The sequence below is a fragment of the Suncus etruscus genome, chromosome 3 (assembly GCF_024139225.1).
Source record: "Suncus etruscus isolate mSunEtr1 chromosome 3, mSunEtr1.pri.cur, whole genome shotgun sequence".
Taxonomy (NCBI): domain Eukaryota; kingdom Metazoa; phylum Chordata; class Mammalia; order Eulipotyphla; family Soricidae; genus Suncus; species Suncus etruscus.
The window spans coordinates 123,223,759-123,229,397 of NC_064850.1; the positions used below are offsets into that span (position 1 = coordinate 123,223,759).

Here is a 5,639-nt window from a genome sequence, read left to right on the forward strand (position 1 = left end):
ATATTTCTTGACATAAATGCATATGAATTGCTTGATCCTTTCTTCTATGCAAAGAAAGATATTTAGAATTTAAAATTTGTGCCCAAGTAATTGCAAGTGAACACAGCATGGGGATTTGGGGGGAAGACCTATCACTTGTTCTAATATTGGAATCAATTAAGCAAAGATTTTATGTTACTTTATCTATTATTGTTATTGCAAAGGTGAAAAAAATGCACACCCAAAGTTTATCTCTAAGTTGCTTGGTACTGAATATGTGCATTAATAGTGAGAATGTTAGGGCAAGTGCCTGCCTTCCACTATAAATACTAAAGATTTGCTCTCTTCTTCATGCAAATTGTTGCATGTCCCTAACAACTACCACAATGTTAATGTGTATATAATCATAGTATATAATATATAATAATAATGTGTATCAATCATTCTATGGATCATACTCCATTTTCACCCAGCATTCACTCTCTTTCATATTCAGAGACAATAAAATAGAGAGAGATTGGTCATGAGAAAAATACAACGGTCTAGGGTGAAATATATTATATGACTAAAACTTAATCATGATCAATTTTGTCACCATGGTACTTAAATAAGTTATAAAATTGATATTAGGCATAAAATCATATTTATTTACTCAGCATATGACTACAGTTGAAAATAATCTTTTATATAACCTTTACATAACTCTAGTAAGGAGCATAAGGATATATATTTGCTTGGGAAGACTATGAATTCCAGGAGCTAAAAATGAAATAAACAGGTGAAGTCTCCGGCCTGCACATGCTCAACCATGTTTGAATCTCCAACAAAGCAAAAGATTCTCCAAGAATTGCCAGGAGTAATCTCTGAACATGGAGCTGAGAGTAATTTTAAAGCACTGCCAGCATAGAGCCAACAACAAAACTAATTAAAAAGTGCCATCCATGATCCTAAACTTTAGGGTGACATATTTAAGAAGAGAGAACTCTTATCCCATCTTCTCAGGGCATTCACATTTAAGAAACAGGTTCCTTATTCAAATTCTAAAATGGTAGAGTGAGGTGATACAAAATGACCATTTCCATGATACAGGAAAATGAAATGCAATGCTATCTACCAAATCATTTTAAATTGCTAGTTTGTAAAGAAATATGGCAGTGATTTTCAGACCTTAGGAGGGAAGGGTTATGACAATCAGAGAAGTACCTCGTGCATATCTTAAGGCCTCATTTCCTATAGAACAGGAATTGTATAAAAGGAGGCTGATTCCTCCACAAAAGGACTTGGTGAGTGATATCTTCACACACTGTCCTCCTTTATTTTTAGTTGGGTGTCATTTGTGCAAACAAAATTCCTTTTGCTTCATCTGCACTAGAACACATAATCTAAAGGTTCACAGACACAGCTTACTGGTCTGCTTGTTTGGAAACAGGCATCAGTACTATTTTCTCAGGATTGGATCGTATTTCTGTGACACATCTTTATCACTCACACATACATTCAAAGGCCTGTCTTGCCTTCAGGAATAGTGATGCTAATTTTGTAATAGTCAAGCTGTTCAGATCTTAATTAGATGACTAACCTGGTTTTCTTCAAAAGATTTTTTGTTCAAGGTGTGACTGGTTGAAACCAAAAAGACAGGATCTGAAATCACTGAATGATGCTTTATTCGAAGAATAGATTTTACAAGCTATAAAGTCTATAATACATGCTTTTCTCAGCCTTAAAAGGTAAAAATACTGGGCTTGAGAGAAAAAGAGAGACAGGAAAACAGAGAGACAGAGCTTAAGAAAATGCGGCACCTGCTTTGCCAGACTGGAGATCTGGTTTCTATCATCTGTACCACCATGAACAATCCCTGAGCACTTAGAATAAAACTGTGAGCGCTTAGGCAGGAGTAGCCCCTGAGCACTACTAAGTAAGGCCCACCAACCTAAAAAATGGCTAAAGAGAAAAAACATATCTAATACCTTTGTTATAATAATATTTTATAAAAATATAGAACTTAGTACTGTCAAATATGATATTGTCATACTCAATATAGTTTATATTAATATTCTATTTACAGGGACATTAAATATATTCTTTAAAATTACATATTTAAATGAGATGTTTTTAACTGAAAAAAGGAAGACTTTTCTGATACCAATAATTTATCTGATCAAGAAAAATGAACTACTGTTCTCAAATAAATGGTGTTCAATTTGAAAAGTATATACATGAATTTGATTTGCTTTTGGGTTGGAGTTTAAACACTGGAACTATTAGGCCTAATTTTATTGCTTTATTTTATTGAGGCATAAAAATATAAAACCTCGTATGTATATAAGATGTGAAGGATGTAGGCTACAAACTTGGAAATACTGTTTAGAGAGCTTGGACAATTAGACCGAAGTATTGTAGCCCTGGTCTTATGAGCAGCCACATTGAGAATGTAAATTATAATAAAATCTCTGGTAGTCAGAACCTAGTCATTAGCGTCTTCATGTCAATCTGGCTTATGAAAAGCTTTGCTCATCCATTTGCATTTTCCTGCTTAGTCCAGAATTTTGTCAGTTCTATTAATTATTCTTGCTTGTGAAAAACAACTTTCAACTCGCCTTAGTAGCATCCACATTAAATATGTTTATTGCAAGTCTACCAAATAAGAAGTGTACTTTTCATCATACTATATTTCCAGGTGAGATACCTCCATGTGAGGTCCTTTTTATTATTTTTCTCAGTTATGAAAAGCAAACCATTATCTAACTATCAGATGATAAAGTTGTATTTTGTGTAAAACTTCCCAATTAAAACTGCCTGTTTTGAACACTATTTTTGAAAGTCACAGTTTCTAAAATGAGGCATGGTTTGCAGAATGATGTGTTACATAGAAAATATGTAGCTAAAACTTAGTTTTTATTCACAAAGTAATATAAAAGCAATAGGGATTTATATAGATGATTTACAACCGGAAAGTCATAAAAATGAATTTCTTGATAAGACACTTAAAAATTCTACTTAATTTATTATTAATAACCCAAATTTATTAGTCATCATTATAATTGATTTTTTAAAATATTAAAATAATCATTTTTAGTTTTTTAGAAATGTTTAATAATTTTAATAACATGTGGAGGAATAAACACTATCTAACCATTAGAAAACAGCATATATGGGCCTAAGTGATAACATATTGGGTTGGATATTTGCTTCACATGCAGCCAATCTAGTTAAATCCCCTTATTCCATATGGTCCTTTTAGCATGGCCAGGAGTAATACCTGAGTGCTGAGCCAGGAATAATTCCCCTAAGCATTACTAGGTGTGGCCCAATGCCCCCCAAATAAATAAAATAAAATAGTAATATTTTATGAAACTTAACATTTATTATTAAGTCATATGAAATGCAATAAGCCGAAATTGATAGAGTAGCTGATACTTATATTTTATAGACCAAAATTCTAACTATACTTACTATTTCATAATTTGTTTATGTCCCACAAATGAGGAAGACCATTCTGTCTTTAAGCAATAATTGGCCATAGGTTACAAGCAGCCTTCCTTATTAGTTTGCCTTCTATGAACATGAAATAACTGTAGTAATTTTAATTTATAACTAGGGAAATTGAATAAACATTAAAAAAGCACAGTGCTCGCTACGGCAGCACATATACTAAAATTGGAACGATACAGAGAAAATTAGCATGGCCCCCGCACAAGGATGACACACAAATTCATGAATCGTTCCATATTAAAAACATACATACATACATACACACACACACACACACACACACACACACACACACACACAAAGAAGTTTATTCACTTGTTTTAGCTTTTCAAGATTTTCTTAGAGACACATTATACATTTTCCAGTTTGTCTCAATTTTATTTTTGAGATGGAAGCACTGAAATAGCCCATTGGAGAGTAGAAATATATAATAAACTTAAAAATTTTTCATAAGTATAATTTCCAGGTTGTTCAACAGGCAATATTAAATAAATCTTCACATAGACTATGATATTTTTTTCTTTGGGGGGTTGGGTTTGGGTCACACCTGGCGACGTTCAGGGGTTACTCTTGGCTTTGTGCTCAGAAATCACCCCGGGCAGGCATGGAGAATCATATGGGATGTCGGGATTTGAACTTCTGTCCATCCTGTGTTGGTTAGGTGCAAGGCAAATGCCTAACTGCTATGCTATTGCTCTGGCCCAGATTATGGTATTCTGAAGAAGAAACATATATGTTTATATAAGTTTCAAGGGAAGTTTCTTTATAAGAAAATTGTAAATGGCTGGGGTCCGGAACGATAGAGCAGCGGTAAGGTATTTTCTTTGCACGAAGCTGATCCAGGTTCGATTCCTGGTGTCCCATATGACCCCCCAAGCCAGGAGTGATTTCTAAGCACATAACCAGGAGTAACCTCTGAGCATCACTGGTTGTGGCCCAAAAACCAAAAAAAAAAAAAAAAAATTGTAAATGGGGCAGGAGCGATAGCACAGCAGTAGGGAATTTGCCTTGCCCGGGGTGACCCAGGATGGACCTTGGTTTGATCCCCTGGCATCCTGTATGGTTCCCCAGATAGGAGCTATTTTTGAGTGCAGAGCCAGCAGTGACCCTTGAGCTTCACCGGCTGTGGCCCAAAAACCAAAAAAAGAAAAAAAGGAAATGAAACAATTCTCAGCATGCATAATGTAGGGAAATTATTGGTTGTCATGATTAACTTTATTTATCTTTGCAGTGTAATAAATTACAAAAGCAGTGTTAGGTAATTTTATCTTCAAACACTGCTTCCAAATAATGCAACATTTTTGTATTTATTCTATAGCTAAAAGATACATCAATAGTGTTCTAGTGTTAGTTATTTAGATTGAAATAATTATAGCTCTATAACAGTAGAGAATGTCTCAATAAACACTGAATTACCATTTGCTTGAAGAGCGAAGGGAGTTAAACTCTCAACTTCACACTCTTTATGGAGTGGTTACATAGATTTTAAGGATTTAAAGAAGAGGTAGATGGAAAGATTTTAATAGACTTGTCTTAATCTAAAATATTAGTATGCTTCAAAATATCTGATGTTATACAGAGCACTATTACCTTTGAAGAAGATATTTTAAGACGTTTTCATTTCAAACAAATAAGTGCATCCCTACTGGTATTTTATTTTTGAGACATTGCTTTAACATTCTTCTTATACCTGAATCTATAAAACTCTGTCTTAACATTGGGAAGCATAATACCCTCTCAGTGTGAGTGTCTGAAGTTAGTTTAAAGGTCTGAGCACCTGATTTCTCTGAGGAGACTTGTAGTCCATTTCTGGTACCATATGGGTCTCCACACACAGAATCTGGACTAATTCTTGAGCAAACTTCTTTTACCCAGATTAAAATGTGATGAAATATACAGAGGAAAGGAAATAGCCACTAAAATAATAACAAAAAGCTAAATGAAATCAGGATGCATGTTTTGAGTTAAATAGAGATATGTGTCTTTGTAAATGGTACTTTTAAAATTGAATTTTGTCATTGTCAAATATTTAAAAATGTTATTAATAACAATAATTATTAATTTTATTAATTATCATAATCAGAGACCAGTATTCATTTAATTTCTATTTTTGGTATTATATACTTAAATTATTTGGAGGGTGGGTGGTTTGAGCTACACTCAGCTAT

The 5,639-nt window shown here is 33.6% G+C and overlaps 1 non-coding gene across 1 annotated transcript; it reads left to right on the forward strand.

The window, feature by feature from the left end:
• The first annotated feature begins 3,606 nt into the window (after positions 1–3,606).
• LOC126004649 (U6 spliceosomal RNA) lies at positions 3,607–3,713 on the forward strand. The gene has a single exon (XR_007493915.1). It is a non-coding gene; the product is annotated as a U6 spliceosomal RNA (small nuclear RNA).
• The last annotated feature ends 1,926 nt before the right edge of the window (positions 3,714–5,639 follow it).